The 24,669-nt window shown below is 38.5% G+C and overlaps 1 protein-coding gene across 1 annotated transcript in view; it reads right to left on the bottom strand.

The window, feature by feature from the left end:
* Positions 1-24,669, bottom strand: part of OCA2 (OCA2 melanosomal transmembrane protein) — a 456,357-nt gene that overhangs the window by 176,620 nt on the left and 255,068 nt on the right. The window lies entirely within an intron of this gene.

The following is a 24,669-nucleotide window of genomic DNA, read 5'->3' as shown; positions in this document are numbered from 1 at the left end:
AAAAAAATAATAGCCCACAACTTCTCTAACCTAGGTAAGAAATAGACATCCAGTTTCAAGAAACACAGAAGTTTCCAAACAAGATGAATCAAAGAGGGTCCACACTACAACACATAATTGCAATGTCAAATGTTAAAGATAAAGAGGATTTTAAAAGCAGTAAGAGAGAAGCAACTTATATACAAGAGAAACCCATACAAGGCTATCAGCTGATTTTTCAGAAGAAACTCTGCAGGCCAGAAGGGAGCAGAATGATATATTTAAACTACTGAAAGGAAAAAACCCTACAACAAAAAATACTCAACTCAGCAAGGTTATCATTCAAAATTGAAGGAAATGGTTTCCCAGACAAACAAGTTTAAAAAGTTTACCATCACTGAACAAGCCTTACAAGAAGTGGTAAAGGAACTTCTTTAAGGGAAAATAAATGGCCATAATTAGATGTAAGAAAATTATAAATAAAAAGATGCAAAATATAACAGCATATATATAAAATGTGGAGGAGGGAGGAGTAAAAAAAAAAGTGTTTTTAAAGAATGTGTTTGAATTTAAATGACCATCAGTTCAATATACACTGCTATATACTTAGGATGTTATATATGAACCTCATGGTAACCACAAACCCAAAACTATAATAGATACATAATAAATGAAGAAAAAATCCAAACATAACACTACAGAAACTCATTAATCACAAAAAGAGAGCAAGAGGGGAAAAAAAAAGAACAGAAAAAAACTCCAAAAACAACCAGAAAACCATGAACGAAATGGCAATAATAATAATAATAATTACTTTCAATATAAAAGGCCTAAATGCTCCAACCAAAAGACATCAGGTGGAGAATGGATTAAAAAAAAAAGGACCCATTTATACATTGCCTAGAAGAGACTCACCTCAGAACTAAAGACACATACAGCCTGAAAGTGAAGGGATGACAAAAGCCAGGGTATCAATATTTAAACCAAATGAAATAAATTTAAGACAAAGATTGTAACAAGACACAAGAAAAGGCATTACATAATGATAAAGAGATCAATCCAACAGGAAATTATAACAATTGCAAAAATCTATGCACCCAACTTTGGAGCACCTAAATAGATAAAGCAAATATTAATGGAGAGAGGAAGATGGCAGCAGAATAGGAGGATCCTAGGTTCACCTTGTCCCTCAGACACAAGTAAATAACTCCAATAATTCTAAATACCCCAAAAATTGACCTTAAGACTGACAGAACAAATTTGACAAATTAAGGGAGAGACGAGGCCACAAAAAGGAAGTTGGGAAGTGCAGAGACATGGTTTACAGGATAAACAGATTGCAGATTGCGGGTGCTCCAGAGGGGAGGGAGCCATACTCCAGAAGGGAGAGAGTGGTGAGAGAGAGGACCACACAAAGAAATGCACAAGGAGAACATTTCCCCAAAGAACATTCAGAGGGGCTGAATTTTGTGAGTTCTTGCAACCAGTTGGGGTTAGAGCCTAGAGTATGAAAGGCAGCTGGCTTGGCTGGAATAGAGCCCAGGGGCACTGTGTTGCTCCTGGAGACAAAGGAAACAATGTGGAGTCAATCAGCGAGCAAACAGTGACCTGAAGAGTGCCTGGGGCACAAAGTGGGGAGATTATTCACTCTTCTTGGAGCACATGCCTAAAAGGCAGCATTCATGGAGACATGTCCAAGAACAAAAATGCTAGCCAGCACCATTTTCCTCAGTGGGCATTCAGCATAAAACAGAGCCACCTGCCAGAAGCAGCGCAGCATTGACACTGGCTGCCTAACTTGCTTACACTCAGCCCCACACCCTGTGCCTTGGTGGGACTGCCTGTCTCAGTCACTCTTGCCTCAGTCCCACCATGGTGAGTCCCTCCCCCACCAGGTCAGCATAAACCCTTCCTTACACCATGTCTCCTGACCAGGGAGTTCTACAGGACCTCAGTTCTCATGGAGGTGGTGTCAGGTCTCATTGCACAAGCAGAACAGAGCACATCTGGTTAAAACTTGCCACATAAGGCCAGGGAACAAAAACCACCAAGAGCAGGCAAGGAGAGCCTCTGCAGACAAATGACCTGAAGGATAGCACAGCCAAAACACAACAGCTGAGCACACGAAGCACACACAAGACACACTCCCTGAAGCACCAGGCCCTGGGCACTTCATGACATCTTTCTCATAAGGCCATTATTTCCAAAAGCTGGCTTTCCTAACACAGAGAAGAAGGAAGACAATTAAACAAAATGCAAAGACAGAAGAATTTATCCCAAATGAAAGAACAAGAAACAGTCATAGCCAAAGAAGTAAGAGGAACAGATATAAGTAACATGTCTGATGGAGAATTTAGAGCAACAATCATATGGATACTCACTAGGCTTGAGAAAAAAATAGAACACATCTGTGACACACTTACCACAGAGATAAGAGTTAAACAAGAATCAGTCAGAGATGGAGTGTGCAATAAATGAGATTAGAAACAGACTGGATGCAATGAAAAGCAAGGTTCAAGAAGCAGAGGAATTAATAAGTGACCTAGAAGGCAAAGTAATGGAAATTAATGAAGATGAACAAAAGAGAGAAAGAATCATGCAACACAAGAACAGACTTAGGGAATTCAGTGACTCCATCAAACCTAATAATATTCATACTATGGGAGTCACAGAGGAAGAAGAGAGAAAAAACGGCAGAAAATTTATTTTAAGAAATAATAGCTAAAAACTTCCTTAATATGGGGAACAAAACAGACATCCAGATTCAGAAGACAAACAGAGCCCCCAACAAAATTAATAAAAACAGGTCAACACCAAGACACCTTGTAATTAAATTTACAAAATATAGTAATAAAGAAAGAATCCTAAAAGCAGCAAGACAAAAGAAATCCTTACCTTACAACAGAAAACCCATAAGACTACCTGGAGATTTCTCAATAGAAGTCTGGAAAGCCAGAAGACATGATATATTCGAAGTGCTGAATGAGAAAAATCTGCAGCCAATAATACTCTATCCAGAAAGGCAATAATTCAGAATAGAAGATGAAATAGTTTCTCAGACAAACAAAAACTAAAGGAGTTCATGACCACTGAACCAGCCCTGCAAGAAATATTAAAGGGGACTTTTTGAGTGGAAAGGAAATACTTAAAGTGACAAAGACAAGAAAGTAACAGAATAAACCTCCAGAAACAATGACAAAACAAGGAATGAAATGGCAAGAGACAGATATATAGATATTATACAGATATTATATATATAATACACACACAATCACTTCGAATGTAAATGGATTAAACACTCCAACTAAGACATAGCGTTCAGAATGTATAAAAAAAAAACAAGACCCATCTATACACTTCCTACAACAGACTCATTTTAGACCTAGAGATACCTGCAGATTGAAAGTGAGGGGGTGGACAAAAATTTATCAATCAAATGGACATTTAAAAAAAAAACAAACCCTGAGTAGCAATACTTATATTAGACAAACTAGACTTTAAACCAAACACTGTAGTAAGAGACAAAGAAGGGCACTGTATAATCAAAAATCAAATAAAAAATCTAACAAGAAGATAAAACAACTGTAAATATTTATGCATCCAATGTGGGAGCACCCAAATACAGAAAACAATTAATAAAAACATAAAGGAACCCATTGGTGATAACATAATAATAGTAGGGGACTTAAACACCCCACTTACATCAATGGAAAGATCATCTAAACAGTAACTAAACAAGGAAACAATGGCTTTGAATGACACATTAGACCAGATGGACTTAACAGATATGTTCAGGATATTCCATTAAAAACACCAGAATACACATTCTTTTCAACAGCACATGGAACATTCTCCAGAATAGATAGGATATTAAATCACAAATCAGACCCCAAAAGATACAAAAAGACTGAAGATCATACCATGCACCTTTTCTGACCATAAAGCTATGAATCAAGAAGTCAACCACAAGAAAAAATTTGGAAACACCACAAATACATAGATGTTAAACAACATGCTACAATGAGGACATCAAAAAAGAAATTTTTAAAACTACATGGAAACAAATGAAAATGAAAACACAACAGTCCAAAACCTTTGGGACATAGCAAAAGCAGTCCTAAGAGGGAAGTATATAGCAATAGAGGACTACCTCATGAAGCAAGAAAAATCTCAAATAAACAACTTAACATTATACCTAAAGGAGCTAGGAAAAAAAAAACAACAACAAAGCCTAAAGCCAGCAGAAAGAGGAAATAATGAGGGTTGAGCAGAAATAAATGATATAGAAACTAAAAAGACAATCGAACAGATCAATGAAATCAGGAGCTGGTGGTTTTTTGAAATAAATAGTAAAATTGATAAACTTCTAGAACAACTTATCAAAAAGTAGAGAGAAAGGACCAAGTAAATAAAATCACAAAGGAAGAGAGGAGAAATAACAACAAACACCACAGAAATACAAACAATTATAAGAGAATATTATGAAAAACTATGTGCCAACAAATTGGATAACCTGGAAGAAAAGGATAAATTCAAAGAACATATAAACTACCAAAGCTGAAATGGGAAGAAACAGAAAACTTGCAAAAACTTGCAAACAGATAACCAGCAAAGACATTGCAACAGTAATCAAAAAATCTTCCAACAAATAAAAGTCCAGGACCAGATGGCTTTACCCTGAATTCTACAAACATTAAAGAAGAGTTTATACCTATTCTTCTGAAATGATTCCAAAAAAATATAAAAGGAAGGAAAACTTTCAAATTCATTGTATGAGGCCAGAATTGCCCTGACACCATACCAGATGAAGGCACCACTAACAAAGAGAACTACAGACCAATATCCCTGAAGAACACAGATACAAACATTCTCAATAAAATGCTAGCCAAAAGAATCCAATAATACATTTAAAAAAATCATTCACCACAATCAAGTGAGATTTATTCCTGGGTTGCAAGGGTGGTTCGATATTCACAAATCAATCAACGTGATACACCACATTAGTTAAAGAAATGATAAGAACCCTATGACCATTTCAATAGATGCAGAAAAAGCATTTGACAAAATGCAGCATCCATTCATGATTAAAACAATCAGCAAAGCAGGTTTAGAGGGAACATACCTCAACATAATAAAGGCCATGTATGGAAAACTCACAGCTAATATGCTCAATGGGGAATAACTGAGAGTTTTTTCTCTACAGTCAGGAACAAGACAGAGATGCCTGCTCTCACCACTGTTATTTAACATAGTACTGGAAGTCCTAGCCATAGCAATCAGACAATAAAAATAAATAAAAGACATCCAAATCAGCAAGGAAGAAGTAATACCTTCACTATTTGCAGATGACATGATACACTATACAGAAAACCCAAAAGACTCCACCAAACAATTGCTAGAACTGATACACAAAGTCAGTATAGTTTCAGGATACAAAATCAATGTACACAAAATCCATTGCATTTTTTAAACCAATAATGAAGCAACAGAAAGAGAAAGGAATCAACCCCACTGAAAATTGCACAAGAAGCCATAACATACTTATGAATAAACTTAACCAAGGACATGAAAGACCTGTACTCTGGAAAGAAATAATCAGCATCTATATTGGTAAGGAAGAAGTTAAACTGTCACTATTTTAAGATGACATAATATATATTGAAAACCTTAAATACGCCACCAAAAAATTATTAGAAGTAATAAGTGAATTCAGTGAAGTTCAGAATTAAAAACAACACCCAGAAATTGGTTATGTTTTTATTCACTAATAACAAAGCAGCACATGAGAAATTAATAAAATAATTCCATTTGTAATTGGATTAAAAAGAATGAAATACCTAGGAATAAACTTAACCAAGGAGGTAAAAGACCTGTACCCTGGACACTATAAAACACTAATGAAAGAAATTGAAGATGAAAATCTCACTTAAACATTATGCTAATGTCTTAAACCTGTTAACCTGAATTGGAAGAGTCATCCCTGGGTTTGGTACACAGATCCTATAGTCAAGAAACTGCACTATTAGGTATTTACCCAAAGTATACGAAAATACAGATTTGAAGGGATACATGCACCTCAATGTTTATACCGGCCTTATCAACAATCACTGTGGGATGCCTGGGTGGATCAGTCAATTAAGTGCCTTCAGCTCAGGTCATGATCCCAGGGTCCTGGGATCCAGTCCCACATCACTCTTTGCTCAGTGGGGAGACTGCTTCTCCCTCTGCCTCCTGCTCCCCCCACTTGTGCTCTATCTTGCTCTCTCTCTGGCAAATAAATAAATAAATAAATAAAATCTTAAAAAACAAACAAACAAAAAACAATAGCCAAACTATGGAAAGAGCCCAAATGTCCAGCAACTAATGAATGAATAAAGAAGAGGTGGTGTAGGAGACTCGAAAAAAGACAGCAGAGGACTAGGGGACCCTATTTCAACTGGTCCCCTAAATTAAGCTGGATATCTACCAAACCATTGTGAACACCCATGAAATCAGCCTGAGATTTAAGAAGATATATCTGGATCTCTACGAACAGAATATCTCCAGTGGTTGGTCTCAAGATATGAAGCAGGGAGACATGATTCTTCGGGAAGATATCAGAAGATAAACAAAAAGGGATGGGAACATCCATAAACTTGCGCTGGGAAGGTGAGATAACACCAGAGTGCAAAAGCCTCCCATGCTGGGGACTGGGCACAAACTCCCAGATCAGTAGCAGCCAGGAAAGGAGTTTAGGGCAGCCCCCAGACAGAAACCTAGAACTACAGGTGCATGTGTGTGAAACTGGGGTGGCGTGCAGTTTTAGAAACACAAAGGGCAGAGATGTACCCAGCCCTGGGAGCAACAGCAGGGAGTGTTCCTGTGGGGCACACAACCCAGGAGACCGTGGCTTTTAGCAGCACAGACAGAAATGGAGATGGTGTGGACTGGAGAGCTCAGTGAAGAGCAGACTGTGATCTCTCTGTTCTGAGACAGAGGTCTGGGTGTGGTCACTTCTGCTCTAACTCTTGGAAGAGACGCGGAAAACCACCACGGAAAGAAGTCAGAGAACAAAAGCCCCAACCCATTTTCACTGAGCCCATCCCCCCACCCCAGAGGGGTCAGGGCAACTCTGCCCAAACTGGGTTGCCTGAGTAATAGCACAGAAGCGCCCCCACCCCCAAGAAGATAGGATGGAAGAACAAGAGGCAATGATCCTAAGGTCCCTATAAAATAGGGGCATCTTGCTTGGGTTCAGTTAATACATTGGACACTGTGCATTCCCTCAACCACCAATCAACAGAATGAATAAGAAGAGGAACCCCCAACAAATAAAAGAAACAAAGACTGTGGCTTTTGCCACAGAACTAATGGACATGGATATAACCAAGATAATAGAAACAGACATCAGAGTAACAATTATGAAGATGCTACCTAGGCTTGAGAAAATACTAGTGACAATATAGAATCTCCAAGGGCAGGGGCGCCTGGGTGGCTCAGTCGTTAAGCATCTGCCTTTGGCTCAGGGCATGATCCCAGAGTCCTGGGATCCAGCCACACATAAGGCTCCTCTGCTGGGAGCCTGCTTCTTCCTCTCCCACTCCCCCGGCCTGTGTTCCTTCTCTCGCTGGCTGTCTCTCTCTCTGTCAAATAAATAAATACAAATCTAAAAAAAAAAAAATCTCTAAGGGCAGAAATGAGATCTAATCAGGCCAAATTTTAAAATGCTATGAATGGAGGGAGTTAAGATGGTGGAGGAGTAGGGGACCCCTTTTTCAGCCGGTCCCCTGAGTCGAGTTGAACAGGTACCAGACCAGCCTGAACATCCACAGAATCAGCATGAGACGCAGGGAGATTCATCTGGATCTCTACAAATGAACATCTCCAGCGCTGAGTATTGAGGTACGTAGCTGGGAGCCGTGAAACTGAGCACAGATATTGGAAGATAAATGGAAGGGGGAGGGAGCTGCCGCATTCGGGCGCCGGGAAGCGATAGCCACCTGCACAGAGGAGCAGGCCGGCACCTGCTAGAGAGCAGACTGAGACTGTGAGCCGGAACGCGCGCCACCAGACTGAAACAGAGCTCCGGTATACTCACTGGAACCAGACTGAGACTGGGAGCTCCAGGAGCGCGTGAGGGCTGCTGACAGCTAGTGGCTGGCAGAGTTAGAAACACAAAGGACAGAGATGCGCGGCCCTGGAAGTGAGGGCTGGGAGCCGGGTGTGGGGCACACATCCCGGGATGCTGCAGGGTTGACCAGCACCAACAGAAACAGAGTTAAAGTGGCCAGAACATCAGTGGAGAACGGTCCGCGATCCCTCTGTTCTGAGATAGAGGCTAAGATTCGGCCACTGCTGCTCTGACTCTCAGAAGAGGCACAGCAACCCGCCAGGGAAAGCCACCAGAGAACAAAAGCCTGGAAATACCGGCTCACAGTGTGCCCACCCCCAACCCCCTCACAGGGGACATGGAGACACTACCCAAACAGGGTTGCCTGAGTATCGGCATGGCAGGCCCCTCCCCCAGAAGGCAGGATGAAAAAACAAGAAGCCCACATCCCTAAGATCCCTATAAAACAAGGGTGCACGGCCTGGGTCCCGGTCAATAATTTGGACTCTGGACAACCCCGCAACCTCTCCTCATCAGAACGACGAGAAGGAGAAATCCCCCCCCCAGCAAAAAAAAAGACAATGAGTCTGTGGCCTCTGCAACAGAACTAATGGATATGGATATAGCCAAATTATCAGAAATGGAATTCAGAGTAACAATGGTCAAGATGATGTATAGACTTGAAAAGAGTATTAACGAAAATGTTAATGAGAATATAGAATCTCTAAGGGTGGAAATGAGAGTGAATCTGGCAGAAATGAAGAATTCTATGAGCCAAATGCAGCCAAAACTAGATGCTCTGATGGCCAGGGTGAATGAAGCAGAAGAACATATCAGCAAATTGGAGGATGGGTTAGTAGAAGAGAAAACTAAAAGAGAATCTGGACTAAAAAAAAACATGCTCATGAATGTAGTTACGGGAGATTACTAACTCAATGAAATGTTCCAATGTCAGAATCATCGAAATCCCCGAGGGGGTGGAGATAAACAGAGGTCTAAAAGAGATATTTGAAAAAATTGTAGCTGAAAACTTCCCTAATCTAGCAAGGGAAACAAACATCCGTGTCCAAGAGGCACAGAGGACCCCTCCCAAGCTCAACCACGGCAAAGCTACGCCACGTCACCTCATAGTGCATTTTGCAAATATCAGATCCAAGGATACAGTATTGAAAGCAGCCAGGGTAAAGAAATTTCACACGTACCAAGGCAAAGGTATCAGAATTACGTCACACATGTCTACACAGACCTGGAATGAGAGACAGGGTGGGGGGGGGCATTTTTAAAGCTCTTTCAGAGAAAAACATGCAGCCAAGGATCCTTTATCCAGCAAGGCTGTCATTCAGAATAGATGGAGAGATAAAGACCTTCCAGAATCACCAGTCATTGACCAATTTCATAACCACGAAACCAGCCCTACAGGAGGTATTAAGGGGGTTTCTATAAAGGTAAAAAGGCCCCAAGAGTAATACAGAACAGAAAGTCACAATCGATAGAAACAAAGACTGTACTGGCAACATGGCATCATTAAAATCATATCTCTCAATATTCAGTTTCAATGTAAATGGCCTAAATTTTCCCATAAAACGGCACAGGGTTGCAGATTTGATAAAAAGACATGACCCATCCATTTACTGTCTACAAGAGACTCATTTTGAACCTAAAGATACATTCAGACTGAAAGTAAAGGGATGGAATACCATCTTTCACGCCAATGGACTTCAAAAGAAAGCTGGGGTAACAATTCTCATATCAGACAGATTGGATTTTAAACTAAAGACTATAGTTAGAGACACAGAAGGGCACTATAATATTCTTAAAGGATGTACCCAACAAGTGGATATGACAATTATAAATATCTATGCCCCCAACAGGGAAGCTGCAAGATACACAAGCCAACTCTTAACCAGAATAAAGAGACATATAGATAAAAATACGTTAATAGTAGGGGACCTCAACACTCCACTATCAGAAATAGACAGAAAACCCACGCAAAAAATCGACAAAGAAACAAGGGCTTTGAATGCCATACTCGATGAGTTGGACCTCATAGATATAAGTAGAACACTACACACCAGAACCAAAGAATATTCATTCTATTCTAATGCCCATCGAACATTCTCAAGAATAGACCATGTTCTGGGACAAAAAACAGGTCTCAACTGATACCAAAAGACTGAAATTATTCCCTGCATATTCTCAGACCACAACGCTTTGAAATTGGAACTCAACCACAAGGAAAAATTTGGAAGAAAATCAAACATTTGTAGACTAAGAACCATCCTGCTCAGGAATGATTTGATAAACCAGGAAACCAAAAATCAATTTAAACAATTTATGGAGACCAATGAGAATGAAAACACAATGGTCCAAAACCTATGGGATACTGCAAAGGAAGTCCTAAGGGGGAAATACATAGCTATCCAAGCCTCACTCAAAAGAATAGAAAAATCTAAAATGCAGTTTTTATATACTCACCTCAAGAAGCTGAAACAGCAACAGAGGGACAGGCCTAATCCACGCACGAGGAAGCAGTTGACCAAAATTAGAGCTGAAATCAATCAAGCAGAAACCAGAAGTACAGTAGAGCAGATCAACAGGACTAGAAGCTGGTTCTTTGAGAGAATCAATAAAATTGACAGACCCCTGGCAAGACTTATCCAAAAGAAAAGAGAAAGGACCCAGATTATTAAAATTATGAATGAAAAAGGAGAGGTCACGACGAACACCATTGAAATTGGAAGGATTATTAGAAATTTTTATCAACAGCTATATGCCAATAAACTAAGCAATCTGGAAGAGATGGAATCCTTCCTGGAAACCTATAAACTACCAAGATTGAAACCGGAAGAAATTGATTCCTTAAACAGGCCAATTAATTATGAAGAAATTGAGTCAGTGATAAACAACCTTCCAAATAACAAAACTCCAGGCCCGGACGGTTTTCCTGGGGAATTCTACCAAACATTCAAAGAAGAAATAATACCTATTCTCCTAAAGCTATTTCAAAAAATAGAAACAGAAGGAAAGCTACCAAACTCATTCTATGAGGCCAATATTACCTTGATCCCCAAACCAGGCAAAGACCCCATCAAAAAGGAGAATTACAGACCGATTTCCCTAATGAATATGGACGCCAAAATCCTCAACAAGATACTTGCTAATAGAATCCAACAGTACATTAAAAGGATTATCCATCACGATCAAGTGGGATTCATACCTGGGATGCAAGCGTGGTTCAATATTCGCAAATCAATCAGCGTGATACATCATATCAACAAGAAAAGACTCAGGAACCATATGATCCTCTCAATCGATGCCGAAAAAGCATTTGACAAAATACAGCATCCTTTCCTGATTAAAACCCTTCAGAGTGTAGGAATAGAAGGTACATTTCTCAATCTCATAAAAGCCATCTATGAAAAGCCTACTGCAAATATTATTCTCAATGGGGAAAAGCTGGAAGCCTTTCCCTTAAGATCAGGAACTCGACAAGGATGCCCACTCTCGCCACTATTATTCAACATAGTACTAGAAGTCCTTGCAACAGCAATCAGACGACAAAAAGGGATCAAAGGTATTCAAATTGGCAAAGAAGAAGTCAAAATGTCTCTCTTTGCAGATGACATGATACTCTATATGGAAAACCCAAAAGAAGCCACTCCCAAACTATTAGAAGTTATAGAGCAATTCAGTAACGTGGCGGGATACAAAATCAATGCTCAGAAATCAGTTGCATTTCTATACACGAATAACGAGACCGAAGAAAGAGAAATTAGGGAATCCATCCCATTTACAATAGCACCAAAAACCATACGTTACCTTGGAATTAACTTAACCAGAGACGTAAAGGACCTATATTCTAGAAACTATAAATCACTCTTGAAAGACATTGAGGAAGACATAAAAAGATGGAAAGATATTCCATGCTCATGGATCGGAAGAATTAACATAGTTAAAATGTCCATGCTACCCAGAGCAATCTACACTTTCAATGCTATCCCGATCAAAATACCAAGGACATTTTTCAAAGAACTGGAACAAACAGTCCTTAAATTTGTATGGAAACAGAAAAGGCCCCGAATCTCCAAGGAACTGTTGAAAAGGAAAAACAAAGCTGGGGGCATCACAATGCCGGATTTCGAGCTGTACTACAAAGCTGTGATCACAAAGACAGCATGGTACTGGCACAAAAACAGACACATAGACCAATGGAACAGAATAGAGAGCCCAGAAATGGACCCTCGGCTCTTTGGGCAACTAATATTTGATAAAGCAGGAAAAAACATCCGGTGGAAAAAAGACAGTCTCTTCAATAAATGGTGCTGGGAAAATTGGACAGCTACATGCAAAAGAATGAAACTTGACCACTCTCTCACACCATACACAAAAATAAACTCCAAATGGATGAAAGACCTCGATGTGAGACAGGAATCCATCAAAATTCTAGAGGAGAACATAGGCAGCAACCTCTACGACATCGGCCAAAGCAACCTTTTTCATGACACATCCCCAAAGGCAAGAGAAACAAAAGATAAAATGAATTTATGGGACTTCATCAAGATTAAAAGTTTCTGCACATCCAAGGAAACAGTCAGAAAAACTAAGAGGCAGCCCACGGAATGGGAGAAGATATTTGCAAATGACACTACAGATAAAGGACTGGTATCCAAGATCTACAAAGAACTTCTCAAACTCAATACGCGAGAAACAAATAAACAAATCATAAAATGGGCAGAAGATATGAACAGACACTTTTCCAATGATGACATACAAATGGCTAACAGACACATGAAAAAATGTTCAAAATCATTAGCCATCAGGGAAATTCAAATCAAAACCACTCTAAGATACCACCTTACTCCAGTTAGAATGGTAAAAATTGACAAGGCAAGAAACAACAATTGCTGGAGAGGATGTGGAGAAAGGGGATCCCTCCTACATTGTTGGTGGGAATGTGAGTTGGTACAGCCACTCTGGAAAACAGTGTGGAGGTCCCTTATAAAGTTAAAAATTGAGCTAACTTATGACCCAGCCATTGCACTAGTGGGTATTTACCCCAAAGATACAGATGTAGTGAAGAGAAGGACCGTATGCACCCCAATGTGCATAGCACCATTGCCCACAATAGCTAAATCGTGGAAGGAGCCAAGATGCCCTGCAACAGATGACTGGATTAAGAAGTTGTGGTCCATATATACAATGGAATATTACTCAGCTATCAGAAAGAACAATTTCTCAACATTTGTTGCAACATGGACGGCACTGGAGGAGATAATGCTAAGTGAAATAAGTCAAGCAGAGAAAGACAATTATCATATGATTTCTCTCATCTATGGAACATAAGAACTAGGAAGATCAGTAGGGGAAGAAAGGGATAAAGAAAGGGGGGGTAATCAGAAGGGGGAATAAAGCATGAGAGACTATGGACTCTGAGAAACAAACTGAGGGCTTCAGAGGGGAGGGGAATGGGGGAATGGGATATGCTGGTTATGGGTAGTAAGGAGGGCACGTATTGCATGGTGCACAGGGTGTTATACGCAACTAATGAATCATTGAACTTTACATCAGAAACCAGGGATGTACTGTATGGTGACTAAAATAATAAAAAAAATTAAAATAAATAAAAATAAATAAAAATGCTATGAATGAAATGCAGTCTAAACTGGATACTCCGACTGCCAGGGTAAACAAAGCAGAAATTAGTGAGCTAGAGGATAAGATGATAACAAAGAAGGAAACTGAGACAGTATGGAAAAAAATAATAAAACCCAAGGGATCAAACTGAAGAGATTAATGCCTCAATGAAACATTCTAATATCAGAATTATTGGGATACCTTAAAGGGTGGAGAAAGAGAGAAGTCTAGAAGATATATTTGAGCAAATCGTAGCTGAGAATGTCCCTAATCTGGGGAAGGAAAAAAGCATTAGTGTCCAAGAGGCAGAGAGGACCCCTCCCCAAGTTCAATGAGAACAGACTCACACCACAACACATAATAGTAAAATTTGCAAATCATAGATCCAAGGAAACAATCCTGAAAGTGGCTAGGGAGAAGAGTTTTCTTACGTACAGAGGGAGGAACATCAGAATAACGTCAAACCTGTCCACAGAGACCTGGCAAGACAGAAAGGGCTTATAAATTTAGGGTACTAAATGAGAAAAACATGCAGCCAAGGATACTTCATCCAGCAAGGCTGTCATTCAGAAAGGATGGAGAGACAAGGACCTTCCAAAACTGGCAGAAACTGAAAGAATATGTGACCACGAAGCCAGCACTTCAAGAAATATTAAGGGGGGTTCTATAATAGATGAAACACCCCAAGAGTGATACAGAACAAAAATTTACAGAGACAATCTATAGAAATAAGGACTTCACAGGCAGCATGATGACAATAAAAGCATATCCTTCAATAATCACTCTCAACATGAATGGCCTAAATGCTCCCATAAAATGCCACAGGGTTGCAGATTGGATAAAAAGACATGACCTATTCATATGCTGTCTACAAGAGACTCATTTTGAACCTAAAGTTACCTCCAGACTGAAAGTGAGGCAATGGAGAACTATTTTTCATAATGAAGGACCTCAAAGGAAAGCTGGGGTAGCAATCTCATGTGAGACAAATTAGATTTTAAGCTAAAGACTTCAGTAATAAGAGATACAGAAGGACAATATGTCATTCTTAAAGGGTCAATCCAAGAAGAGGATCTAACAATTGTAAATATCTATGCCCCCAACATGGGAGCAGTCAACTACATAAGCTAAATGTTAACCAAAATAAAGAGACATACTGATAATAATATGTTAATTGTAGGAGACCTCAACACTCCACTCTCAGCAATAGACAGATCATCTAAGCATAAAATCAACAAAGAAACAAGTACTTTGAATTACAAACTGGACCAGATGGATCTCAGATATATACAGAACATTCCACCCTAAAAGAACAGAACACTCATTCTTCTCAAATGCACATGGTATTTTCTCTAGATTAGGCCACATACTGGGTCACAAATCAGGTCTCAACTGACACCAAAGACTGAGATTATTCCCTGCATATTCTCAGACCACAATGCTTTGAAACAGGAACTCAATCACAAGAAAAATACTGGAAGGAATTCAAACACTGGGAAGCTAAAGACCATTGTGCTTAAGAATATTTGGGTCAACCAGGAAACCAAAGAAGAACTTAAGCAATTCATGGAAACCAATGAAAGTGAAAACACATTAGTCCAAAATCTATGAGATACAGCAAAGGTGGTCCTAAGGGGGAAATACATAGCCATCCAAGCCTCACTCAAATAAATAGAAAAATCCAGAATACACAAACTATCTATACACCTTAAAGAATGGCAAAGGAACAACAAAGAAAGCCCAAGTGATGCATGAGAAGAGAAATAATTAAGATTAGAGCAGAGATCAATGAATTAGAAATGAAAAATACAGTAGAGCAGATAAACAAAACTAGAAGCTGGTTCCTTGAAAGAATTAATAAGATCGATAAACCACCGGCCAGACTTATCCAAGAGAAAAGATGAAAGACCCAAATGAATAAAATTATGAATGAAAGGGGAGAGATCACGAATAACACCAGGGAATAGAAATAGTTATTAGAAATTATTATCAATAACTATATGCCAATAAATTAAGCAACATGGAAGAAATTTTTGCCTTCCTGGAAACCTATAAACTACTAAGACTGAAACAGGAAGAAACTGACAACCTAAGTAGGCCAGTAACCAGTAATGAAATTGAAGCAGTGATCAAAAAACTCCCAAAAAACAAGAGGCCAGGGCCTGATGGATTCCTTGGGGGAATTCTACCAAACATTCAAAGAAGAAATAATACCTATTCTACTGAAGCTGCTTCAAAAAATGGAAACAGAAGGAAAACTTCCAAACTCATTCTCTGAGGCCAGCATTACCTTGATCCCAAAACCAGGCAAAGACCCCATCAAAAAGGAGAATTACACACCAATATCCCTGATGAACATGGATGCCAAAATTCTCAACAAGATCCTAGCTAATAGGATCCAGCAGTACATTAAAAGGATTCTCCATCAGGACCAGGTGGGATTTATTCCTGGGATTCAAGGGTGGTTCAACACTCACAAATCAATCAGTGTGATAGAACACATTAATAAGAGAAGAGACAAGAACCATATGATCCTCTCAATTGATGCAGAAAAAGCATTTCACACAACACAGCATCCTTTCCTGATTAAAACTCTTCAGAGTGTAGGGATAGAGGGTACATTCCTCAATTTCATAAAAACCATCAATGATTAGCCCACAGTGAATATCATTCTCAATGGAAAAAAGCGGAGAGCCTTTCCTTTAAGATCACGATCGCGACAAGTATACCCACTCACGCCACTATTGTTCAAAATAGCACTAGAAGTCCTAGCATCTGCAAACAGACAACAAAAAGAAATAAAAGGTATTCAAATTGGCAAAGAAGAAGTCAAGCTCTCTCTCTTCACAGATGACATGATACTTTTTGAGGAAAACCCAAAAGACTCCACCCCCAAATTACTAGAACTCATACAGCAATACAGCAATGTGGCAGGATACAAAATCAATGCACAGAAATCAGTGCTTTCCTACACACTAACAATGTAACTGTAGGAAGAGAAAATAGGTAATCGATTCAATTTACAATAGGATCAAAAACCATAAGATATCTAGGAATAAACCTAACCAAAGAGGTAAAGGATGTATACTCTACAAACTACAGAACACTTATGAAAGAAATTGAAGAAGACACAAAAAGATGGAAAAATATTCCATGCTCATGGATCAGAAGAATAAATGTTGTTAAAAGGTCTATGCTGCCCAGAGCAATCTATACTTTCAACTCTATCCCAATATAAACGCCATTGACATTTTTCACAGAGCTGGAGTGAACAATCTTAAAATTTGTGTGGAACCAGAAAAGAGCCTGAATCACCAAGGAAATGTTGAAAAAGAAAAACAAAGCTGGGGGCATCATGTTGCCGGATTTCAAGCTATATTACAAAGCTGTGATCATCAAGACAGCACGGTACTGGCACAAAAACAGACACATAGATCAATGGAACAGAACAGAGACTCCAGAAATGGACCCTCAACTCTATGGTCAAATAATCTTCAACAAAGCAGGAAAAAAATATCTAATGGAAAAAAGACAGTCTCTTCCATAAATGGTGCTGGGAAAATTGGACAGCTACATACAGAAGAATGAAACTCAACCCATCTCTTACACCATATACAAAGATAAACTCCAAATGGATGAAAGACCTCAGAGTGAGAGAGGAATCCATCAAAATCCTAAAGGACAACATAAGCAATAACCTCATTGACATCAGCCACAGCAAGTTCTTTCAAGACACATCTCCAAAGACAAGGGAGACAAAAGCAAAAATGCACTTTGGGGACTTCATCAAGATAAAAAAGCTTGTGCACAGCAAAGGAAACAAGCAACAAAACAAAGAGGCAACCCATGAATGGGAGAAGATATTTGCAATGGCATTATGGATAAAGGGCTGGTATCCAAGATCTATAAAGAACTTCTCAAACTCAACACCCAAAAAACAAATAATCAAGTCAAAAAATGGGCAGAAGCCATGAACAGACACTTCTCCAAAGAAGACATACTAATGACTAACAGACACATGAAAAAATGTTCAACATCACTAGCTATCGGAGAAATTCAAACCAAACCACATTGAGATACCACCTTCCAGTTAGAAGGGCAAATATTAACAAGGCAAGAAACAACAAATCTTGGAGAAGATGTGGAGAAAGGGGAACCCTCTTACACTGTTTTTGGGAATGCAAGTTAGTACAGCCACTCTGGAAAACAGTGTGGTATCCTCAAAAAGTTAGCAATAGAACTACCCTATGACCCAGCAATTGCTCTACTGGTTATTTACCCCCAAAGATACAGATTTAGTGAAAAAGGGGGAACGTGCACCCCAGTGTTCATAGCAACAATGTTCCCAATAGCCAATCTGTGGAAGGAGACAAGATGTCCTTCAACAGATGAATGGATAAAGAACATGAGGTTCATTTATACAATGAAGTATTACTCAGCTATCAGAAAAGATGAATACTCACTATTTGCATTGACATGGATGGAACTGGAGGGGATTATGCTAAGTGAAATAAGTCAAGCAGAGAAAGACAATTGTCATATGGTTTCACTCATATGTGGAACATAAGGACAGCATGGAGGACATTAGGAGAAGGAAGGGAAAAATGAAGGGGGGGAAACAGAGTGGGGGGATGAACCATGAGATACTATGGACTATGGGAAGCAAACTGAGGGCTTCAGAGGGGAGTGGGGTGAGGGGATGGGTTAGGCTGGTGATGGGTATCAAGGAGGGCACATATTGCATGGAGCACTGGGTGTTATATGCAAACAATGAATCATGGAACACTACATCAAAAACTAATGATGTACTGTATGGTGACTACATAACATTAAAAACAAAAATTCTTTATCACTCTGTTTTACAACCAGTATAAAGCATACCATAAGAGACTCTTAATGACAGAGATCAAACTGAGGGCTGATGATGGGAGGTGGATAGGGGAATGGGGTAGAAGGGCAATGGGTATTAAGGAGGGCACTTGATATGATGAACGCTAGGTGTTGTATGTAAGTGATAAATCACTGAATTCTACTCCAAAAAAAAAAAAAACAAAACCCAATATTGCACTGTATGTTAACTACTGTAAATTTGAATTAGAAAAATAAATACAATTTAAAAATAGAAAAAGCACAACTTTGCTGAGCTGGTTTTATTGACATTAATTTCATGTACAAATGAAATCTCTATTTGCTTTTTCTATATGAAAACTTATTATATCTCCATTGTTGACAGAAAATTTTAAAAACTCATTGGAAATAAATTTTATAAAATTATATTTTTTTATTAGTTTCAGAGGTACGGTTTAGTAATTCATTGATTGCATATAACATCAAGTTCTCATTACATCAAGTACCCTTCCTAATGCCCATAGCCCAGTTACCCCATCCTCCCACTTCTTCCCCTCCAGCAACCCTCAGTTTGTTTCCTATAGTTAAGAGTCTCTTATGGTTTTTCTCCCTCTCTCATTTCCTCTTATTTTATTTTTCATTCATTCCCCTATGGTCATCTGTTTTGTCTCTTAAATTCCACATGAGTGAAATCATATGATATTTACCCTTCTCTTACTGACTTATTTCCCTTAGCGTAATACCCTCTAGTTCCATCCACGTCATTGCAAATGTCAAGATTTCATTCTTTTTGATGGCTGAGGAGTATTCCATTGTATATGTGTGTATATATATACCACATCTTCTTTATCCATCCATCTGTCAATGGACATCTGGACTCTTTCCATAGTTTAACTATTTTGGACATTGCTGCTATAAACATTGGGGTGCAGGTGCCCTTTGGATCATTACATTTGTATCTTTGGGGTAAATACCCAGTAGTGCAATTGCTGGGTAGTAGGGTAGCTCTCTTTTTAACTTCTTGAGGAAACTCCATACTGTTTTCCAGAGTGGCTGTACCAGCTTGCACTCCCACCAACAGTGCAAAGTGTTCCCCTTTCTCCACATCCTCACCAACATCTGTCATTTCCTGAGTTGTTAATTTTAGCCATCCTGACTGGTGTGAGGTGGTGTCTCATTGTGTTCTTGATTTGTATTTCACGGATGCTGAGTAATATAGAGCCTTTTTTAAATGTGTCTGTTGACATGTGTATGTGTTCTTTGGAGAAATGTCTGTTCATGACTTCTGCCCACTTCTTGACTGGATTTTTTGGTTTTTGGGGTGTTGGGTTTGATAAGTTCTTTATAGATCTAGGATACTACCTCTTTATCTGATAAGACATTTGCAATTATCTTCTCCCATTCTGTAGGTTGTCTTTTAGTTTTGTTAACTGTTTCCTTTGCTGTGCAAACGCTTTTTATCTTTACGAAGTTCCAATAGTTAATTTTTGCTTTTGTCTCCTCTGTCTTCAGGGATTGTGTCTAGCAAGAAGTTACTGTGGCTGAGGTCAAAGAGGTTGCTGTCTGTGTTCTCCTCTAGGATTTTGGTAGATTCCTGTCTCACATTTAGGTCTTTTATCCATTTTGAGTTTATCTTTGTGTATGGTGTAAGAAAATGATCCAGTTTCATTCTTCTGTATGTGGTTGTCCAATTTTCCCAGCACCCTTTGTTGAAGAGACTGTCTTTTCTCATTGGATATCCTTTCTTGCTTTGTTGACGATTAGTTGGTCACAGAGTTGAGGGTCCATTTCTGGGTTCTCTATTCTGTTGCATTGATCTATGTGTCTGTTTTTTTGACAGTACCATGCTGTATTGATGATTACAGCCTCGTAATACATCTTGAAGTTCAGAATTGTGATTCTTCCAGCTTTGGTTTTCTTTTTCAATATTCCTTTAGCTATTCGGGGGTCTTTTGTTGTTCCATATAAATTTTAGGATTATTTCTTCCAGCTCTGTGAAAAATGTTAATGGTATTCTGACTTTTTAAGATGAATATAATCAGGGCACCCCTGTGGCTCAGTCAGTTAAGCATCTGCCTTCGGCTCAAGTCATGATCTCCAGGTCCTAGGAATGAGCCCTGCATTGGGCTTCCCACTCAGCAGGGATTCTGCTTCTCTCTCTTTTTTCATATGCCCCTCCCTACCACCTGTTCTCACTGTCTCTCAAATAGATAAATGAAGTCTTCAAAAAAAGAGATGAATATAATCAATGTCTCATGAATTTGAATGATTAGGATACAGATCCTCAAAAACAACTAGACAAATTCTCCCAATTCAGTGCTCACATGCAAAAAATACTTGATTTTTATCACTAGGATACTACTGTAGACTGAATATAATTAGATATAATTGCCTTTCCCAGTATCAAGGTAACTAAATCAATATACCCAGTTTGGTTTCCCTAATTGCCAAGAGAAAAATAAGAGGCAATTAGAGGGAATGAAGTAAGCTATAAAGAAGATATAAGAAAAAATTAAAGGTTTATATTCCAATATATCCAAGAAGATAAATATCATATAGCTCTTCTCAAAGAACCATTATTAAGGTCAAACCCACAATTACACGAGTAGATGTAAGACCTCAGGTAGTTAGAAAGCACAAGCATGGTCCCAATTGCTGCAGCATATGATGTAGGCTAGGGGAGGAGTGGTTGTACAGTTCCCATCAGCTCCTAGAATGTATGCTGAGGACTCTACCAACTTAAGAGTGCCTTAGGTGTTATAATTATCATCCTGGCCTCAAAAAAGTAACAGGAAAATAAAATAAACACTGGGAAATATTATCCACCTAAGGTACCTAAACAAACACAGACAGAAAAAATACTAGAAACATCATCATATTTGTGAAACATTCCAGGTCAATTTAAAGACTATGCTAATTGGTTTTATTTGCTGTAGACCATTTTGTTACACTAGAGTGAGATAAATAAACTTTGAAGTATCTCTCAAGGAAAACTCAGCTGCTAATGTATTCACGTTGTTTCAGAATTTTTACTAGCTTTGGAAATCACCAATTATTGACCTTAGAAGGGCAAAAAAATAAACAAAGAAACAAGTAAAAAGAAATGTGGGGAAGCTTAACTTTGGAATGGCCAAATAAGGAGCTCTGGATGCCTACTTCCCAACAAAACAACCAGATGTGTTGAAAAAACAATATTTTTTTTACAAAATTCTCTGGAAATTGTATTAAGGGCATGCAACAAGTGATCAGATATTTATTCAAGAAAATCTTCATAAGAACAACGATAACAATGGCACTTCAAATATAAAGCATTCTCCACCCTGGACTCAGCATAATGGAGACTATGGGTATGTTCAAGAAGATAGGGCTCCCTCTTTCTAACTTACGGTGAAAAAACTACCATATCATCCTAGGAGGAATAGGCTACCAGCATTCCTTCTCCATAGTTCCATGTTGCAGAACCTAATTCCAGAAGCATTTGGCCATGAAACTAGGAGATCTCCTCCTCCACCCAGGCCCCACTCATACAGTGAAAGTCCTATCTCAGGTGCATCAGAAAAAGAATATTAGAACCATGACTGTCCTCATGGCTTTTTGCATGATGTAAGTTACAAACCAGGAGACACAAGCCCATAGGACCAGAGACTACTGCCTGCACTCAGTGCCCTACTCATAAAGCAGAAGTATCACTCCAAGAGAAACAGGTCACTGTCCCTTCCCTTAGCTCTACAGCAGTGACTCAGAGATTTTGTCCAGGAGGAAAGGCAGGCCATAAGAAAAGAGAGCTCTGAAACTCTCCCCAAAGGAATTGACTTTATTTAAAACAGCATGTGGAAGTGCAAGCCTCAGAGTTCTCTCAAAAACAATAAAGACTTGAGGGAATTATGCTAAGTGAAACAAGTCAAGCAGAGCAAGACAGTTATCATATGTTTCACTCATATGTGGAACATAAGGAATAGCATGGAGGACCACAGGGGAAGGGAAGGAAAACTGAATGGGAAGAAATCAGAGAGGGAGACAAACCATGAGAGACTCTGGACTCTGGGGAAAAAACTGAGGGTTACAGAAGGGAGGGGCGTGAGGGGATGGGATAACCAGGTGATGGGTATTAAGGAGGGCACATATTGGGATGAGCACTGGGTGTTATATGCAACTGATGAATTGTTGAACACTACAACAAAACTTATGGTGTTATATATGCTGGCTAACTGAACATAATAATTAAAAAAAAAACAATAAAGACTTGATGGTAAGCAATTAAGAGGAAGCTGTTAGCTCCGTAAGAGTAACTTATGAAGATAAACTATATGCTAGCTAGTTTACCAGAGGGAGCTAGGGAAAGAGACAGCTAAGAAGAAGCTTCATAGAGTCAGAACAAACCTAAAAAACAAATCTCAAAGACTACCCTTGCAAGGGGAGCCAAATGTAAATGGATCATACTGTGGAGAAATTTATGACCCAGGAATTGTCAAAAACAATAGAGCAATAATTTGAGAATTAGTGAAGCCTAACAGCTATCTGTGATATCAACAGAGACAAACACCTTAACAAAGAGATCAACAAAACAGGCAAAAAGAGATATATAAAGAACGATGTAAAATTTAAAAATTATGTATAAATGCTACCTTCTCAATATTTACACTAAATGTAAATGGGATAAACACACCAAGTAAAGGGCAGATTCTGGCTGAATGAATATTTATTAAAAATATGTTCCAACTACATGCTATACACAAGCAATTCAATTTAGATTCAAAGATCCAAAGTAAAAGGATAAAAAAGATTAACCATATTAACAATAATCAAAAAAGAGTTGGCATGGCTATGTTAACATCAGAAAAAATTGACTTTAATATAAAAATTGTTCTAAAGACAAAGAACATTTATAGTGACTTTATATAAACAGAATCAACAAAAACCCTCCAGGGAATGAATTAGCAGCCAGAGTTGATAAAATATATTATCTAAATTTTCCGTTTTTCGACAACAAAAACAGGAAAGTATATTCCATACTTGGGGGGAGAAACAGTCAATAAAAATTGTAAGGAGGGCACAGATGTTGGATTCAGAAAAGACTTCAAAACAAATTTTAAGTATGTTCAGAGAACTGAAGGAGTTCATGTCTAAAGAACTGAAAAATAATAACAATAATGTCTTAAGTAGAAAATAATAAAAATATAAATATAAAAATTATTTTTAAGAAAATTATATGGAAATTCTGGAACTGAAAAGCATAAGTGAAATGAAAAATTCAGCAAAGAAACTCAACAAAAAATTTGAGATGACATAAAAAGATTCATTGAAAAATAAAACTCATCAGTTGGTTAAGCTTCAGACTTTGGCTCAGGTCATGATCTCAGGGTCCTGGGATCAAGCCCACATTGGGCTCCCCACTCAGCACGAAATCTGCTTCTCCCTCTTCCCCCCTCTGCCCCTCCCCCCACTCATGTGCACACACTCTCTCTCCAATAAATAAATAAAATCTTTAAAAAGAAGAAAACTAAAATTTATTAATAGAAATTATTGCTCTGAAGAATAGAAAGAAAAAATAATGAGGAAATATGAACAAAATGAAGAACTTTGGGACTACATCAAGCAAACAAACTGTGATAAGGGTCCCAAAAAGAGAGGAAAATAATACAATTTAAAGAGAAAAAAAGGGATAATAGTGTAATTGAAGGAATAATAATCTAAAACTATTAAAATACTAAAAGTTGATTTTTAAAAAATCAACCTACAGATCTGAAAACCTCAAAAAATTTAAAGCACAAGTACAATAAACACAAAGACATCCACACCTAGATGTATCATAGTCAAACTACTGAGAGACAAAGACAAAGTCTCAAAAGCATCAACAGAAAAATGAGTCAATATGCATAGAAGAAAAACAGTATGATTAACAGCTAACTTCTGATAAGAAGTAATGGAAACCAGAGGGCAGTAGGATGACAGATTTGAAGTGTTGAAAGAAAAAACAACTATAAACTAAGAATCCTATATTGATCCAGCAAAACTATCCTTTGAAAATGAAGGCAAAATGAAGGTATTCACATACAAAAACTGAGAATACATTGTTAGCCAACCTACTCTATAAGATATACTAAAAGAACTCCTTCAGG

This window comes from Ursus maritimus, unplaced genomic scaffold (genome assembly GCF_017311325.1).
Source record: "Ursus maritimus isolate PB19 unplaced genomic scaffold, ASM1731132v1 scaffold_27, whole genome shotgun sequence".
In the NCBI taxonomy this organism is placed as follows: Eukaryota; Metazoa; Chordata; class Mammalia; order Carnivora; family Ursidae; genus Ursus; species Ursus maritimus.
The sequence above is the reverse complement of the archived record's forward strand: the minus strand, read 5'-3'. Positions and strand labels throughout refer to the sequence as shown.